The sequence below is a fragment of the Callithrix jacchus genome, chromosome 13 (assembly GCF_049354715.1).
Source record: "Callithrix jacchus isolate 240 chromosome 13, calJac240_pri, whole genome shotgun sequence".
NCBI classification, from domain to species: Eukaryota; Metazoa; Chordata; class Mammalia; order Primates; family Cebidae; genus Callithrix; species Callithrix jacchus.
Window position 1 is genome coordinate 43,452,138 of NC_133514.1, and position 16,799 is coordinate 43,468,936.

At 48.7% G+C, this 16,799-nt stretch overlaps 4 pseudogenes across 4 annotated transcripts in view; all 4 read left to right on the forward strand.

The window, feature by feature from the left end:
• Nucleotides 1–248: 248 nt before the first annotated feature.
• LOC144578979 (zinc finger protein 362 pseudogene) overlaps nt 249–16,799 on the forward strand; it is a 156,882-nt pseudogene continuing 140,331 nt past the window's right edge. Inside the window, exon 1 of the transcript XR_013525676.1 lies at nt 249–387. The product of XR_013525676.1 is annotated as a zinc finger protein 362 pseudogene (transcript). The remainder of the gene's footprint in view (nt 388–16,799) is intronic.
• Nucleotides 249–16,799, forward strand: part of LOC144578978 (cytochrome P450 3A21 pseudogene) — a 153,425-nt pseudogene continuing 136,874 nt past the window's right edge. Inside the window, exon 1 of the transcript XR_013525675.1 lies at nt 249–387. The product of XR_013525675.1 is annotated as a cytochrome P450 3A21 pseudogene (transcript). The remainder of the gene's footprint in view (nt 388–16,799) is intronic.
• The window catches only part of LOC144578981 (speedy protein C pseudogene), a 153,425-nt pseudogene continuing 136,874 nt past the window's right edge, over nt 249–16,799 (forward strand). The window contains exon 1 of the transcript XR_013525679.1: nt 249–387. The product of XR_013525679.1 is annotated as a speedy protein C pseudogene (transcript). The remainder of the gene's footprint in view (nt 388–16,799) is intronic.
• The window catches only part of LOC144578980 (5'-nucleotidase domain-containing protein 2 pseudogene), a 141,954-nt pseudogene continuing 125,403 nt past the window's right edge, over nt 249–16,799 (forward strand). The window contains exon 1 of the transcript XR_013525678.1: nt 249–387. The product of XR_013525678.1 is annotated as a 5'-nucleotidase domain-containing protein 2 pseudogene (transcript). The remainder of the gene's footprint in view (nt 388–16,799) is intronic.

Sequence of the window (16,799 nt, forward strand, 5' to 3'; positions counted from 1 at the left end):
CTACTCGTCTCCCCTCCCTCCACTGGCCTCCCGGTCCTGCCCCCACCTTGGGCTGGAGGAGAGCCTTACAGGTTGTCAATGAAACATGGAATTATTTCCTTTGATGGCTTAGATAATAGTAGGAGCCAAAGCAATGAGTGAGGTCGGCTGAAGCCAATGCAGTCCTGCCCGGGACTGGAGAGCCAATCGCAAGAGCAGAGGGCGGGGCGTCGGCGCCAGCAGATAATTGCTAAGTGCATCGCTAGCACAGTTGGTCCGCGCTGCCGAAAGGTCTGGTCGCAGAGACAGGAACGCGTAATCCTCAGCGTGCTCCAGCCCACAGCTTCGCTCCACTGCTCCGCAGGGCAGCTGGCCTCTGGGCACCGGCCCTTCTGCTTCGCGGAAAAGGTACCTCTGCCTGCGTCCCGGGGGTGCAGCGCCTGCGTCTCCATTCCCAGTGGCTTTGCAGTTTAGCTTAGGTGGAGGGATTGCAGAAAGAAAAGTTTCTAGGAGGAAATGTGACAAAGGTGGGAGGGAAATCACTGTCTTTCGTTGGGAGGAAAACAAGCGGACAATTTGGAAAACTTCTGCGCTGGCAAGAAATGGGCTTGTTTACTATTCCTAATTAGCTGCGCTCAGGTCTGTCTAAATAGGTCTGCTCTCCGGGTAGGGTGTCTGCAGGGCCGGGGTGGGGATTCGGGTGTGCTAGGTGAAAGAAGTTGAATCCCAGGATGTGCTGTTTCCCGGTGCACCCATCATGGGTAGGCTGATTCCTAGAAACGTGAATGGTTGTTTGTGTTTTCCGCTGTAGGGTCTGTCCCCTTCGTATTACCTTGATCTGTCTTCCCCAAACTATTGTGACCTTCAACTGGAGTCCTTCCTCAAACTTCTGCCTCCTGCCCTGTCTCAGTTCATTTTATTTGGTGGAATGAGACATTCCCTGGGGTGGGGGTGGGGGGGAGGGCTGTCCTGTTTGACCTGGTGGACACCTGCGTGGCAACTTGGTGACACACCAGCAAAACAGTTCTCAGAGGAAAACATATCACATAATCTCTTACCTCCCGAAAACTCTGGAAGACTTTCCAGGCTTGGGGTGTCCTGAAAAAAAAAATGGGATAGAGTTCGGTTTGGTCCCGGGTGAACGTACACCCTTGTCCCCAGAAGGGGTGCCTGGCCCTGAGCATCCCCACAGCTCTGGGAGGTGGAGGCTGGTGGAGGGGCTGGCTCCGTGTAGGTGCGCAGGTTGTTTTGGTGCACAGGTGCATTTGTGGCAGAGGTGGTGCTGAAGAAACCATCCACACTGCCTCTGCGAACTGCTCTTCAAGTAAAACAGCTCACCCTGGCAGGCAGCTGATTCAGCCCAGAAGCACCCTTGAGCGTTCTAAATCGAGAGACCTCAGGGGCCTCTCTTGCTCTGAGACCCTTGGGAAACTCCTTTCTCCCCCCCTCGCCTCCCCCACCTTTGGCTTCTGCCAAAGGGAGGTGTTAGGGAGGTGAGCCACTGGGAAGCAGGGTCCCCATGGGGAAGCAGGTAATGCGCTTGGTCTTGAACTTCCTTCCTCTTCTGCGACGGCAGCTTCTGCTTGTGTGCCCGCCGCACTTCACCAGGTGCACTGCCTACCTGAGGGAAACTCTGAAGCTGATAGCCTGGGGCTGGTCATTTTCTTCCCTTTGATTTCGGTTAAACCTGCAACTGGGAGTTGGGTTCCCAGTCCAACAAGAGTGAACGTGGTGGGAGGGATTCTCTAGTGACACCTCTTCCTCAGGGCACCTTTCAGCAGAGATATAGATAAGTCTTGATTCTCCAGCTCCACAAATCCCTTTCACTTTTTAATTCTTATTTTTTTAAACCTCCGCAGCAGACTCTACTCCACCTCCTGTAGGCAGCTATTTTGGATGGGAACTGTGATTACTGAAGTTCTACTCACAATGGTTAAAAAAATGCCTGCCTTTTTTTTTTTTTTTTTTTTTTTTTTGGTCAAAATACCATCAGCTTTCTCTTCTGCACATCGGATCTGACAGTAAACACAACAACAAATTTGCAGCCCTGCCAATTATAATCTCTTTGTATTTGGGGGGCCTGGATTGGAATCCAGACTTTTCCCAGCCGGTGGGCATGGTTAGTCGTGGACCTCATCCTCTGTGGCCTCACTAGGGCATGCGGCCCCCAGGGAGCCCAGGAGAAGCAGCCCCTGGCACAGGGGGGATCTTGCAGGAGAGCACCTTGGTTTTCCTGAAGGCGGTAAGGAAACTGGAAAATGCTTTTGAGTTTGAGGATTGCAAAACTGGGGGTTCCCTCTAATTGATGCCGATCTGTTGGATTTCTATCGTGATAGGAAACATTAAAAGTAAGGCACTTGAAACAGCTCCTGAAGAGTGACTCATGCACAGAGGGAAGAGGCAGTGTGGGGGAGGGGGCGGAGGGGGCCTTGGAAAGTACAAATGGGACACGCTGGAGCGCTCGCTTTCCTTCCCTCTGCCTCCCCCTCATTCCTCTTTCTTGTATTTCCTCATTCGGAACAGGGATCATTAAAATAACAACTTTAGACCAAAAAAAAGGATCTTAGGAGCTGAAAAATATTTGACAAAGTGCAAAACATCTTCACAGCTTCACCTTGGTTGGGGTGAGGTGTGAAACCCGGGACCCAGCGCCTCCGCTACCATCTAGTTTGGAGAATCTAATTGCTGGTGTTAGACTGATTAACTCCTTGTGAATCTGCGTGCCTGTTTGTGTGTGCAAGGACCCATGGATACTCAGGAAATTAAATGTGTTACTTGCCATTTCATCAAACATGACGGCTTTAGCCCGGACCCTGGAGAAGCACCATCCACAGACCAGTGTTTTCTCCTCTTCTCAGTTGGCCAAACTGGATCTCTCTTAACCACTATGGTGGGGAGGGGTTGTGTCTTTCTGCTTTTCCAAGCCCCACATGAGTTACCTGGGAAATAAAAGTCCTCTCCTTACTCCTCTGTCCCTCCATCCCCGTCAGCCTTCTGTTACCCCTTTTCATCATAAACATAGCAGTAAGTGATCTTTTTGCCAACATACTTGGATCTTGTCATTGTATGCTGATTTTTCTCTTAAAATTGTCCCCTGAAATAAGATTGAAAACATATTAAAATTTTTATCAGAGAAGAGCCTTTCTGCCTTCTACTTTAAAATTGAATTTTGTGGTTTTGGGGAAATCTTAATAAGTACATCTGTTGTGTTAGTTGTTCTGGGAAACACTTTGACCTTGGTTTTTTCTGTGGTTGTGTGAATTTCCTGCCTGTCCTAGGGGAAGGTGTGTCTGGAGATCTGAAACCTTCTGGAACATCTCAGAGAGTTGAAGAGGTTGGAGCACGGTATTTCTGGGTATTCTAGGTGGGGCAACGGCTGTTTTGAAACCTAGGCCCTGAAATGTATTCACCATACTCTGTTATTTTCCCTCTTCATCTTTCATTTAGGAAAATTTCATAGCCAAAATTATGAGTGAATAGTTCATCTGACTCACTCTCCTTCCCATGCCCCTTCCTCCCTTCCCCCTTGGGAGCTATTTCACACTGAAGCAGGTACCTGAGTAATCTTGCTCAATCTGACATGTAGGGGCACCTCTCTTCCCTGGTTTCTTTTTGTTTCTTCCTTCATGTCATTTCAGGGTACTCCAGGGTGGAGATCTAATTGTAGATACCTTGCCCAGCTCACTCCTGAAAGGGTTAACCAGGGAACTTCAGGAATTGTGGGATGCAAGGGAGCCTTCCCTGGGGGAGCAATGAGGTAATCCTTTCCCCCAGTTCAGTTCTATGCAGACCTCCCCAGAGCACCCAGGGTGGTGCAGCAGACCTGCGGACCTGCACAAGGCAGATGCTTCTGAGCACAGTGCTGTCTGGCACCCAGGGAGTTCCACCAGGTGCAAGCGCTTGCTGTGCCACTGCCCTGAGGCCAGCGCCTGCTGCAGCCCCGTGCACAGAGCTGACCTTGGAAACATTAGCACGCAGGGAAATTTGTCTGCTGTGCGCTCAGTTTCTTTGTTCCCCTATGTCTATTAATAGTTGGAAAGGATCAAATCTACTCATTCATACTAAGGTGTGAGCAGTTAATAGTGTTACCACTTCAGAGGCATTTAAGTTCTTAAAGGAGATCAAAGATGTGCATATGTCCCCACTTGTAAGGGGGAGCTAATCATTGAGTACACATGGACATGAAGAGGGGAACAGTAGACACCAGGGCCTACTTTAGGGTGGAGGGCAGGAGGAGGGTGAGAAGCAAAAACCTGCCTATCAGGGACTGTGTGTATTATCTGGGTGATGAAAAAATAATCTATCTGTACAGCAAACCCCCATGACGTGTGATTTACCCATTATGACAAACCTACGCGTGTACCCCCTGGACTGAGAATTTAAAAATTGGAAAGAAAAATGAGAAAAGATGTACACAGTCAATTTCTGGGCACCTGCTAGTGGGATTAGGCAGACCGAGTTTGGACACAGAGCAGAGTGGGGAACGGTGGCCTCGCCTTTTAGCTCTGGCTGGTCCTGCTCTGACTGGTGCTGAAAACATGCTGCAGTGTCCCAGAGCATGGTGATGTTACTATCTGGGCTCTGGTACTTGAGGTAGATGCCTCGGATTTGACCTTGGACACGTGCTTATGTGCCTGTTCCGACTTTCAGTTCTTTCAGATACAGAGCCAGAGGTCAGGACTATGTTCTCACAGGCTCCATTATGCTCCAACCTTCTCTCTCGATTTGCCACAGAGCCCTACGTCCCACTGCAGATGCTACAGCTCTGGAAGGCCTCGGAGCTTGCAGAGCACCCTCCCTTATGGGCCATAGTGATCAGCGATGCTTTCAGAGCTGGAACCCACGAGGGCAGCTCGGAGGAGCGGTGGATGTTGTACCAGAAGAAACACAGGATGAGGGCTGATGTAATAACTGATTTTGGTTTAGGAGGGGATGTTATATGGAGGATGGCGACCAGCTGTTCTCCATCTCCAGCAAGGATTGAACTAGAGAAAACAGAAATTGCAGCAGATGTACTTAGATTAGGTATGAGGAAGAATTTTCCATCAGCAAGAGATGTTAAAAAGGGAAGGTTGTTGAGCCTCTGTGGTGATCTTTAGGAAATGGATAAGCAGGGGCTTTAGCTGGGGGAGGAGCTGTGGATCTGTGAGGAGGGAAAGCCAAGGGCCATCACGTCCAGGCTTCTGTGCCCTCTGCTGATGAGAACCCTGACCTATGTCTCCAGAGTCTCACCGTCCCTCTGGGGCTATTGAAGTGGCTGAAAACCAGAGTCCCTGGGATGAAGGAGAAAGGAGTGCAGCCTACCTGGGGTGTTCCCTTGAGCCTGGGAGCACCTCCCCCTACCCTGCCTTGTGCCAGCTGCCACCTGGACTGGCAGATCCTGTCTGTTGCATGGGAATCTTTCACCACATCTAATCTTTCACTTCTAGATGTGGCAAATGATGCCTAGAGAGGTAACAGGCCTTGGTGTTATCACACAGTGAAGCCAATAGCAGAGCGAGGACCAGAATCCCGGTCCTCCATCTCGCAAGTCAGTGTTATTTGCTTTATAGCTCATTTTCTTCTCATTTCCAAATTGAGTAGACCATTTGCTTTCTTTGGCTCCTAATTTCTCTGTAACCAAATGGCAAAGACAGGGACACCTGTGGTTAAGCAATATTAATTGAGTGCCTGTTACTAACACCGTGCATGCCACCAGCTTCTCTGTTGATTCTGATGACTCTTTAGTTCTGATTGAGTGGCTGGGAGGGGCTGTTGACCCATCCCTGTGGGGGCTCCTGAGTTTGGCTGCGAGGCCAGGGTGGCAGGAATGCATTCTACAAACCAGAGCTGAGAGGAGGGGATGGGTAGACTGGAAGAGGATGAGAGGAGAGACACGGAAGCAGAGAGATACTTAATCTGAATCTTACAAAGGGAAGAGAGACTTTAAATTTCTCTGCAAACTCCTCATTGGATATGTGAAATAAGACAGGCCTGCAGCATGGATCACTCTGGGTAAAACACATCACCTGTTACCTTATGAAACACAATGAACATACTATGTGAGGGAATTCAGGGAGGTGGCGTGGTGGCCCAGTGGCGGGGCGGCTTAGCTCTGAACCAAAAGGCTGGCTGTCAGTGAAGTCAGGGAGTCTCAGTTTTGAGAATGAGACCATGGCCAGCTGTGGAGGCCTTTGCTTTGTGTTTGTTTGAGCCAAGTAGGAAGCGAGATAAACTGGTGAACTCGGCACCACAGAATCCATCCATCCTGTGTGTAGCCCTGAGAAGAAAGAAGAAAGCACCCAAGTTAGTGCTGAGCTAGGCAGCAAGAGGATAGTGCAGGGTTGGCAGTGAGTGTCCTGTGGGGAGGGCATAGCCCTCCCATGTCCCTGGCTGGCCAGGGCGTCCCTGTGCTAACAAAGGCATCCTGGGCCTTTGTGTCCAGCATGGGGGTAGGAACTAGAGGGTCCTTCTCCTGCAGGAACTGGCCCAGCAAGACCATAAGCCCCTCAGACAGCAGGGCAGGCTGTCCTTCCAGAGTGGCTGAGACAAGGCATGGAGATGCCTCAGGGGCAGAGGGCCTGGGGAACACCAGGGGCTGGGTGGGCCAGGCAGGCGGCCCAAGGTGTGAGACAGACTCAAGCTTGGGAAGATGCAGACACGAGAGGAGCAGTGGGTCAGCCCAGAAAGGGAGGAAACCCAGGGACCGCAGTGCTCATCTGCAGAGGGAAGAGCAGCCCACGTGGCTCATGGTGAGAACCCAAAGGATACGCCTGCAGGGTTGCCGACCCAGTGCCCGCATACATCCATTCCACTCACCGTGATGTTCCACTGAGCTCACCACCCTGTCCTCAATTTCTTTCTTCCTTTCCTTCCCTTCTCCCTTCCTTTCCCTTCTCTTCCCTTTCCTTTCCTTCTCTTTTTCCTTCCCTTCCCTTCTTCCTTTCCTTCCCTTTCCCTTTCCATCTTCAGGGTCTCATTCTGCTGCCCAGGCTGGAGTGCAGTGGTGCAATTATGCTTCACTGTAGCCTCAAACTCCTGGCCTCAAGCAATCCTCCCACCTCAGCTCCCAAAGCTCTGAGATTACAAGCCCGTACCACCGCATCCGGCCCCTGCCCTCGATTCTGATGACACAGACCTTACTGGAATGTAGTCAGGTGTACTAAGTGGACAGAGTACATCTGGGCGCAGGGTACATCATGATTCTCCTTATTTGGGGTGGGCAGAGGAACCTCTGGGAGCGAGGAACACCTGAGTGGGACCTGAGGCGTGAATAGGTGCCATCAGGTGGATGGGAAGAGGGTGGGGAGGAGGGAGTCACGGTGGCAGGACTCCATCCAGCGCATGATCGGCACAATGTGTTAGTGAGACATGGATGTTCCTGAATCTGCTCATACGAGGCATGTTTTGGGGGCAAGGGGAGCTAGGCCTGTGGGTGCCCACCAGGTAGGGAGGGGCCGCTGCCTCATGGAAGGGCAGAAAAGTGTCAGGCTGGAAATGACATGCTCACATTTGCATCTAGGAAAAATGGTCCAGCAGTTGTAAAATGAAGAGTGGAGGTGAGGTTTGAGAGGGGCTCAAAGGGAAGGGGGTCACGCCTGGGCCCAAGAGGCCAGTTCAGAAGTAATTTGCTGCTGTCCAGCTGAGAAATGGCAAGGGCCTGCAGGAAGACAGCCGCACCAGGGAGAGGGAGGAGGCCGAGGCTTTGACTTCGTAAGTTACACTAGATCAGGCAAAAATGAAGAGGAATTATGCATCCCCAGGAGGAGAAGCTGACAGGTGACAAAGAAAGGTCATGGTGTTAGATGAAAGAGAGAGCAGTGTTCCCACTGAAGCTGGGGTGGGAGGAAGTGGGTTTAAACTATAGGAGAAGGCTCTACATTGGACGTTAGAATTAACACTCCAGTGGAGGTGATGCTGAGATGTGGGGAATGGGGTCATTCTGGGGGGTTGCAGACTTACTCTCTTTTTCAAAAAGTATTTTTAAAAATTAGCCTTCCTGATTGAGAAGTGAGCAAAGAATGGGAATAGACAGTTCACATAACAAAATGGCCAGAAAAATGTGTAAAAGGGTCTCTCCTCACTAATAATTAAAATGTGAAATGAAAATAAGGTATTGTTATCCATTTAACACATTGGCAGAAATTAAAATGATAATATCATATCCAGTGTTGTTGGGAATTGGGCATTTTTAGACTTAGCTGGTGGGAAGATAATTTGGAAATATGGGAGACATGTCTCAAAAAAATAGACCCTTTGAGCCAGTAAGCAATTCCTCTTCTAGGAATTTATCCTTAGGAAATAGAGATGCACAAAATAGTTCTAATTAAGAACATTCCTTTCAGCATTATTCATTATCAGAAAACATTGCATGGAGGCATTAGTTAAATATAATATGGCTCCTCCATAAAATGGAAATCAAGGGAACTATTAAAATTACATTGAATAATACATAAGAATGTAGGAACATGCTAATAATATATATTAAGTAAGTAAAGACTTAAAAGTAAATAGAGTATAATTGCAATTATAACAAAAGGTGTATGTAGTCCTGAAAACTTCACTGCCTTTTGGGAAATGTACGACTTTTGATTTCTTTTTTTTTTTGAGAGGGAGTTTCGCTCTTGTTACCCAGGCTAGAGTGCAATGGCGTGATCTCGGCTCACTGCAACCTCCATCTGCTGGGTTCAGGCAATTCTCCTGCCTCAGCCTCCTGAGTAGCTGGGATTACAGGCATGTGCCACCATGTCCAGCTAATTTTTTTGTATTTTTAGTAGAGACGGGGTTTCACCATGTTGACCAGGATGGTCTCGATCTCTTGACCTCGTGATCCACCCGCCTCAGCCTCCCAAAGTGCTGGGATTACAGGCGTGAGCCACTGTGCCCGGCTGACTTTTGATTTCTTTAAAGTTTTTTGTACTTTCCAAATTTCCTACGGTAAACATGTTATTTTATAAATTAGATGACATACTTTTTAAATCAGTCATTCCAACCACACACATTCAAGCAGGGCCTATCCCTATAGCAAGCTGGGTGCAATGCTGTTCATTAGGATGTGAAATGCCTGCATCCTGAGTCCATCTGGTGGGAGAAGAGAAATGCTCACATGAAATCCAGCAAGGGCCGCCTGCTTCATCAGAAAGGGCTGGACGTCTGTCGCAGCCAGGTGCGGAGTGTGCGATCCCTGTGCAGGGAACGTCTGTGTTCCTTCCTCCTGGCCACGCTCACACCTCCGGACCCTGTCACCTGCGGTGGTCAGGCCTACCTTAGCATTTCAAGGGGTGTATCGCATATATCTCCTCATTTCACAACCAGAGAAGTTGAGGCTCAGAGCAAGAGGCTGTGCCTTGGGGTCACAGAGCCAGTGAGTGGCTTTGCTACTATGGAAACAAGAAACTGTGCTGCCCCACACCATGCTTTTTCCAGAGTGGGCTACTTTGGGGGTTCCATGTGCTCTAGAAGAGGGTGGTGGATTTCCTCAAGAAAACATGAGCCACCTTTCCTTCCTTTCATCCTTCCTTCCCAGAAGCCACGCCTTTGGCTCAATCTACTTATTAATTAAGACCAAATGAATGTGAGGCAGCTATCCCATTTACAGCAGGGAGTCTGGGTTTTTCGCACCCCCATCCCCACCCTGTGGTGGCCCTCTGCGTCCCCTCCTGATGGATGTCGCATTTGTGAATGCTTTTCCTGAATGTGTGTGTTCCCCGCTGTGGTTTCCTTTGGTGCATAAACTCCAGGCAGCCCAAGACAGTCTGCACAGGGTGAAAGTCACAGCTGGCTGGCTCCATGATGTGTGCCAGGGTCACCTGGGGGCTCCGGGGTGCCTTCCCTAGGCAGGGCAGGTGGCGGCTCTGATGGGCACACCCTTGGACCGTTCACAGGCTAATTGGGAAAAGTGGACAGGCCTGCCTGAAAGTAGGGCAGGACAAAGAGGAGCGGTGTAGGCTGCTTGGCTGTTTGCTGCTCTGATTATTTTAATAATAACTCATTGTATGGTGTTTTGTATTCATAAGCCTCTGAGGTGGGTGGGGAAGGTGCTGGCACCCCCATTTTGCAGAGGGAGAAACTGATGCTTGGAAAGGCAAAGCCACTCTACTTAATTTTTAAGGGCAGCAGGAATAAGCCAGGCATGGAATGAGCTAGATTTTCTGTCTGCAAATACAGCCCTACCTGTCATCGGTAAGGGCTCCTTGCTGGCCTACCTGATGTTTCTGGAGAACGAGGGGTGCGAGTAGCACCCTGTGGAGCCCTGGCAGATGCTGGAGAAGTTAAGAGTAATGACTTTGGGTCCAAGGGTGTATTCAGCTGAGGTCGAGTGTAGGTGCTGAGAAAAGTGGATGCAGGAGAAGGCGAACATGGACTCACAGGACTCACGGGGGCAGAGGGTCCCAAGCCCTGAGCACTGAAGGATGCTGGCCTCATGGAAGGCAGGAGGGGCATGCTGGGTGCAAGTGCAGATCTGGAGCTGAGAGCCGGCACGGACTGTCTGTGGCTGCCCAGGGGCAGATTGCCTCCACCAGGAGATGGGAGAGGACAGTGGCAAGAGGTGCCCCAGCATGCTAGGCTCCATCTCAGAAGTCCCTCCTGTTTATTACACCTGCAATCACTGGCTGTGAGAGGACTAAAGGGAGGGGGAGCCCAGAGGCTGGGGGGCTCATAGCTGTTTTTTCCCCTCTGCCATCTCCCTGGCTTTTGTTCCTGTTGAGAATGCAATTGCTCTGTGGGGCTGCAGGAAGAGAGAAAGGGAGATTGGGAGGGTTGCCGTCTTGTCAGTTCTTACCGTGCCTTGGGAAACAGATGATTTTTTATTTCTTTAAACTTTTTTATATTTTCCAAATTTCCTATAACAAACCACTATTTTACAAATCAGAAAACACGCTTTTTTTTTTTTCTTCTGAGACAAATTCTTGCTCTGTTGCCCAGGCTGGAGTGCAGTGATATGATCTCAGCTCACTGCAACCTCTGCTTCCTGGGTTCAAGCAATTTTCCTGCCTCAGCCTCCCAAGTAGCTGGAATTACAAGTGCCTACCATGTAGGCATGCCTGGCTGATTTTTGTACTTTTAGTAGAGATGGAGTTTCACCATGTTGACCAAGCTGGTCTTGAACTCCCAACCTCAGGTGATCCACCTGCCTTGCCTCCCAGAGTGCTGGGATTATAGGTGTCAGCCACTGTGCCTGGCTTCCCCCACTTCTTTTTCATAAGGGACTGGGAAGGGGGTATGTGTTTAAAAGCCAAACAGAACAGCCTGAGCTTATGCTTTTAGTGTTCCCTATAAAATGATGACCTACCTTAACCCCTCCTGCCATTAAACATTGAAACAGACGGTGCCAGCTCTCTGAGGGGTGAGCCTCATACAGGTTTGCAGCAGCCATGTGGGTCTGCCCTGCCAAGTCCCCACTCTTTGGCGATGCCCGGCCTTGCTCCTGCAGTTCCTGACTCAGTCTCAACCTGGAAAGATGCAGGACACTCCTCGAAATGAGGACACCAAGGGGGAGTGAGGGGGAGTGATGCTGCCGTGGCTTGTTAGCAGTTTTCACCATTTATCAAAGGAAATGAAAAACAAACAGTGCAGTGATTTTAATTACTCTGCATTGAGGAGGTGATCAAACAGCCAGTGACTTTAATTATGGAATCCAGAGCCAGGCAGCTCCGCGGCAGCTTCAGCCTTGCCCAGGATACCCCACCCCTCTGTGGACTAGAGCTCAGCTGTCCCAGCCATGAGCTTTGCACCTTTGCCCTCCCTGTAAGTCCTAGAAGAATGTATGGAAATGGGAAAATCTGGCTTCCTCATGGGCTGGGGATTGGGTTGACTGGGATGATAGGGGCCATGGTAGACTGGATCATGGATGAGGGAGATATATATATATATAAAAGGTTATACATAAAAAAAGAAACACTGCAAGCATATTATTGGGGGTGGGGCATTTGGAAGAAAGTGTGCAAATAGTTGCTATCTCCCGATCTCAGCTGGAACCGGCCGGTCTGCAGACTATTTAGTGAAAGTTTGACAGATCCAGCTGCTGCCTCTCTTAATGCCTCAGGAAGGCTGTGGTGGAGATGCTCTCTCTGGAGTTTGAAAGAGGCTGAAGTCCAAACCTTCGAATTCCAGGATTCACAGATTAGGGAAAGTCCCGCTTCCTCCCTGCTGGAAGACCATCTGTCAGCTGGCTGGCTCTCCTCTTGACATCTTGCCGTCTTTTGGGCTGGTCCTAATTGATGCTTGGCTTTATCCTTGTTAAGTACGTTTTTCACCCTCACTGCCCCCTCTACCAGTAGTTTTTTTTTTTAACTAGCAAGTGCATTGAACTTGTGAGGTTGAAACATTTCATAACAGGCTTTTTTTTTTGTTAATTCCTTGGTGTCGACAGTGCAGTGAACACAGGTTTTCACTGTGTCTTCCCAGTGGACTCTTGGGATTCTCACTGTGTCAAGATTATCTTGCCCGAATGTAAGCATCTGTCTTGCCTGTAGTTAGATTATAGGACACTGCTATTTTTGTTTTTTTCAGAAGTCTGCTATAATCTACCTATTGATAGAGCATTTTGCTAACTTTAGCAAAAGCCACATTATGTTTCAGAAGCAGAAAAATTGTCAACTGGTACACAGCGTCTGGGAGAGAGCAAACCTGAGGGCAGCATAGTTTTAATTGCCTGGAGATGCCCATTAGTAACTTTTTGTCCTCTTCTGTGGACAGTCAACAGACTGTCAAATAATTTTCTCTAGAGGAAATATTTGAAATAAGAGTATATTCTCTAAAGATGCAAAGCTTTTGAAAATAGTAATGAAGATGCTTAATTTTTTTTTTTTTTCTTTTTGGAGCTGTTTGGCCATAGTGATCTGGGAACAGACCCAGGGTATCCACATACTTCTTTCAGGAGGAGATCCAAGTTCCATGAAAATGGAGGAACTGAGCTCATCGAAAAGTGAAGTTGTAAGAGCTGCAGATGCGATATTTATTGGTCATTGATATTCTACCTGCAGACTCACTCAGCACTTGCAGTCACATTAACTGGGACTGAATCTCCCGATGGAATTCAGTATCTTGCTTTTGTCTTTTCGATGCATGAGTTTGTACAGTTTATGGCCGTGAGGTCACCCTGTGGGCGCTGGAAGAATCTTGTTATTTGAGCTCACATCAATGCAATCGATAGATGCTTGAGTTCTTACCCTGATTCTGCCACAGACCACGTGACATTACGCAAGACATTTAATTTCTTGAGGCCTCAGTTTCTTCATCTGTCAGATGTAAGAAAGATACTTTTACTACCCCAAGTGAGTTTAAAATGTGATGAATGTAGGATCACTTTGGAATGCTGGAAAGTTTTATTGCTAAAGTAGGGTGTATTAGACAGGGATCTCCAGAAAAAGAGAACACACACACACACACACACACACACACACAGAGAGAGAGAGTGAGAGAGAGGGAGCACACATGCAGAGATTAGGAATCAGCTCACATGTTGCTGGAGGCCAAGGGAAGGCCTGCAATCTGACGTTTGCAAGCTGGAGAACTAAGAAAGCTGGTCATGTAATTCAGCTTGAAACTGAAGGCCTGACAATCAGGTCTACCCATAGTCCCAGGGGCCAGAGAAGATGGATGTCTCAGCTCAGGGAGAGAAAGAGCAAACACACCCTTCTCTGCCTTTTTGTTCCATTCTAGCCATCAACAATTGGCTGATGCTCATCCTCGGTGGTGGGGGTAATCTTTGCTCAGTCTACCAGATTCAAATGCTAATCTGAGAACTCCATCTTCTACATGCCCAGAAATAGTGTTTTACTATTTCTGGGCATCTCTCTGGGCATCTCTTAGCCCAGTCAAGTTGACACATAAAATTACCTGTCACATGTGATAAACTTATTCATTTACCTCCTTTCTGTAGAAGAAACAGTCTTCTCTTCTCCTGTTACTTCTCAGTGGTTAGGTTGGCTAGTGGAATACTTGGGCACTTTCCAGAGTCCCCCAGGCTGGGATAAAGAAGAAACCCAAGGTCCATTAGTTGGACTTTGGCTGAATTGTTCCATTTCCAGTTATATGAGTCCTGGTTTTCTGGGTACATGGAGGGGAAAGATGGAAGGGACCGATCTTAAAAATGTGTGTACTTTCTTAGTGGATTTATCTTCCAGTCATTGCCAATTGCCCTATCAGCCAAAACTCAAGGCCAGCATCAAATTTGTTCAACTGATTTTTATTTCTCTGATAGCTTCTGCCATCTCATGCCAGCAGGATGTAGTGATCACTTGCAGGCACACATTCTGCAGAAAGTAGACAAGGAGCAGTCTCAGGTGTGATGTTGAGTCTCCTTGAGATCGTAGAGCCGGCAGCTGTTGAGTCAATGTTGCACTTCTGTGTAGTAAGCACTGTGAGTGTTGAAGGCAGGAAAAGTGCTGAGAACATGGAGATAAAAGCCCAAAATATCAGGGCTTGCTGCTGCTGCTTTAGAGAGACCAGAGAAGACATTTTAGTCCAGCAGGAAGAGGAAGTGTCTACTCTCCTGGGAAGGCTTCTGTCCCTGGAAAAGCAGGATCTCATGGGTCCCTTTCTCAGCTCCCTTCCAGTTCTTTCCCATCTTCCAGCACACAAATGTCACCTTGGAGTAGGTGGACACAGGGGCCCATGCGATCCTGCTGGGTCGCTCATCTAGCCAGCATGTATAACTTGATCAGTTGTACAAGTGGGGCTTTTGTCATGGGGCTGTGGGACCGAGCAGTGACTGGAGAGGTTGCCCACATGCAATGTGTTAGAATGAAGGATTTGGTTCATGTTTATAAACAAGGTCCTAGCAATGAGAGACATTGACACAGTTAGAAGGAAACCCAAATTGCCTCCTAGCCTTGCCTTTCTGCCAGGGGCTTGCATTTCAGAGCTAAAGATGCTTTGGAGAAGTCATTTTAAAAATGTGTTTTAGGCTAGCTGTGGTGGCTTATGCTTGTAATCCCAGCAGGAGACCGAGGCAGGTGGATCACCAGAGGTCTGGAGTTCAAGACCAGCCAACATGATGAAACCCCATCTTTACTAAAAATACAAAAAAATTAGCTGGGCCTGGTGGCAGAAACCTGAAATCCCAGCTACTCAGGGAGGCTGAGGCAGGACAATCACTTGAACCTGGGAGGTTGCAGTGAGCTGAGATCGCACCATTTTACTCCAGCCTGGGCAACAAGAGTGAAACTCCATCTCAAAAATAAATGTATTTTACAGTGTACTGTAGGACTCTGGTTGACTAAAGACCAGCCAAGGACCAGCCAGATCAGAGCCCCATCATTATTACTTTCTTCTTGCAGAGATTTAAAGTGGAATTAAGTGATCAGAAATGCCTAATTGTTCATGGACTCTTTGTCACTGGCAGGTGAGGATGATTGTAAATCACTGCTTTCTCTTGACCCCAAATCAAGTGGCGGAGTGCAGCCAGGCACTGTGCAAGGCTGGGTAGACTGCGGGGTGCAACCAGCTTTGCCTTTTCTGACCGTGAGATCTGGAATTCTGTCAGAGCCACAAATTACTTCTCCTTGCAGCAATTGAAAAGAAAGAAAGATAACTGGAAGATAACTGGGATGCTTTAATAAGGATGACAAGAGCCTTGAAGCAAATGCTAAATCAACAGTTTGATTTAAAAGCTTGGAGAGACCCCGGATTTGGAGTCAGGACACATGGGCTGGAATCCCTGCCCTGTTTGTGCAAGTTCACTGTGGTCTGAATAGTGGATGAGGCTGCAGGATGGTATAGCTCAGAACAGAGGTGCACTTGGTGGGTAGAGGGAGAGTTGATGAGCTTGCTCAGTCCCTTGGGGGACTGCCATTGCTGCCCCCGGGGGCCACACTTGCTTTTTTACCTTAGTGCCACCTATAGGTTCAGGTGCCTCACCTACAGGAGGGCCTTGTGGGGCTGGGGGCCGTGTTGGGGGAGACCTAATACTTTCTACCCAGACCTGTTTCTAATCACAGAGGCATCATTTTCTAACCAGAGAGGAGCCCCTCCATTGGCTGTAGATGCTGGAATGTCTACATAGTAGGCACGTGCTGCCTGGCTGTCCTTGGAGACTGCCCTGCCCAGGACAGTGCAGAGATGAATCCTGCAGGTGCTCTGTTTAGGACCACCCTCTGGGCTCTTCTTAACAGTGCTCAGGATAAAACTCGAAATAGAAACAGGAAGTTCTATTGAGACACAACAGATTACACTAGTGCATTTTACTTTTATTACTGCATTTCCGGGGCATTTTATTTTGTTATTTTATCAGTTTATTATTATCTAGCTAAAGTACTTAGAATGGTGCTGGGTACCGAGTACAGAGAAGAGAGACAGTTTTTGCCTCTAAGGGGCTCACAGTCTAGAGGAGAAGCAGGCAGCCAAGCACAGCATCGTGGGAGTGCACAGGGAGCCAGGGAGCCTGAGTAGGGGGCACTGGCCCAGCGTGGGTGGGAGGAGTAGGGATGTCTCAGAGAGGTGATGCAGAGGAGAGAACCCAATCTAGACGTGGAGGGGACAGGGAGCAGGCACATTTTTGGTGGTAGTGGGGTGGGCCTCTGGAGTGGCTGGGATTGGTTGGCCATGTAGCTGAGCTGGACACCTTGCTGGTTCCAGATGCATTTACATCTAGTAGGAGTTAGCAGTTGCTCAGATGCATTTACATCCCGTAGGAGTTAGCAGTTCTTTGGGTTTCAAACTCGCTCTTCTCTGAAACTGACGGGTAGTCGAGGCCCTGGGGAGAGAGCACCTGCCATTGGGGCCACCGCAAAACACATTAGACTGTACTACGTTTCACCCTAGGGTCGAGCTGCAGATTGAATGATGTCACCCAGGACCATTGTTCCTATAGGACTAGGTAGCCTGTGATGTTGTTT